The sequence below is a fragment of the Acanthisitta chloris genome, unplaced genomic scaffold (genome assembly GCF_000695815.1).
Source record: "Acanthisitta chloris isolate BGI_N310 unplaced genomic scaffold, ASM69581v1 scaffold45296, whole genome shotgun sequence".
NCBI lineage: Eukaryota > Metazoa > Chordata > Aves > Passeriformes > Acanthisittidae > Acanthisitta > Acanthisitta chloris.
In genome coordinates, this window is record NW_008680627.1 from 3,926 (window position 1) to 4,262 (window position 337).

The window sequence follows — 337 nt, forward strand, 5'->3', positions numbered from 1 at the left end:
CAATATCCAGGGACAGTTTGGGGCTCAGAGAGAGGAGCCCAAGGCTCCAAAATTTGGGAATTCACGGTGGGAATGAGCTCAGGATCCTTTAGGGTAAATCCAGGGACATCCTGAGCCTCTTTGTGAGGCTCCAAAGGCTCCAAAGTTTGGGAATTCCGAGCTGGAATGAGCTCAGAGCTCTTTAGGGTAAATCCAGGGACATCCTGAGCCTCAGGAGGAGACTCCAGAGGCTCCAAAGTTTGGGAATTCTGGGCTGGAATGAGCTCAGGATCGTTTAGGATAAATCCTGGGACATCCTGAGCCTCACAACGAGACTCCAAAATTTGGGAATTCTGGG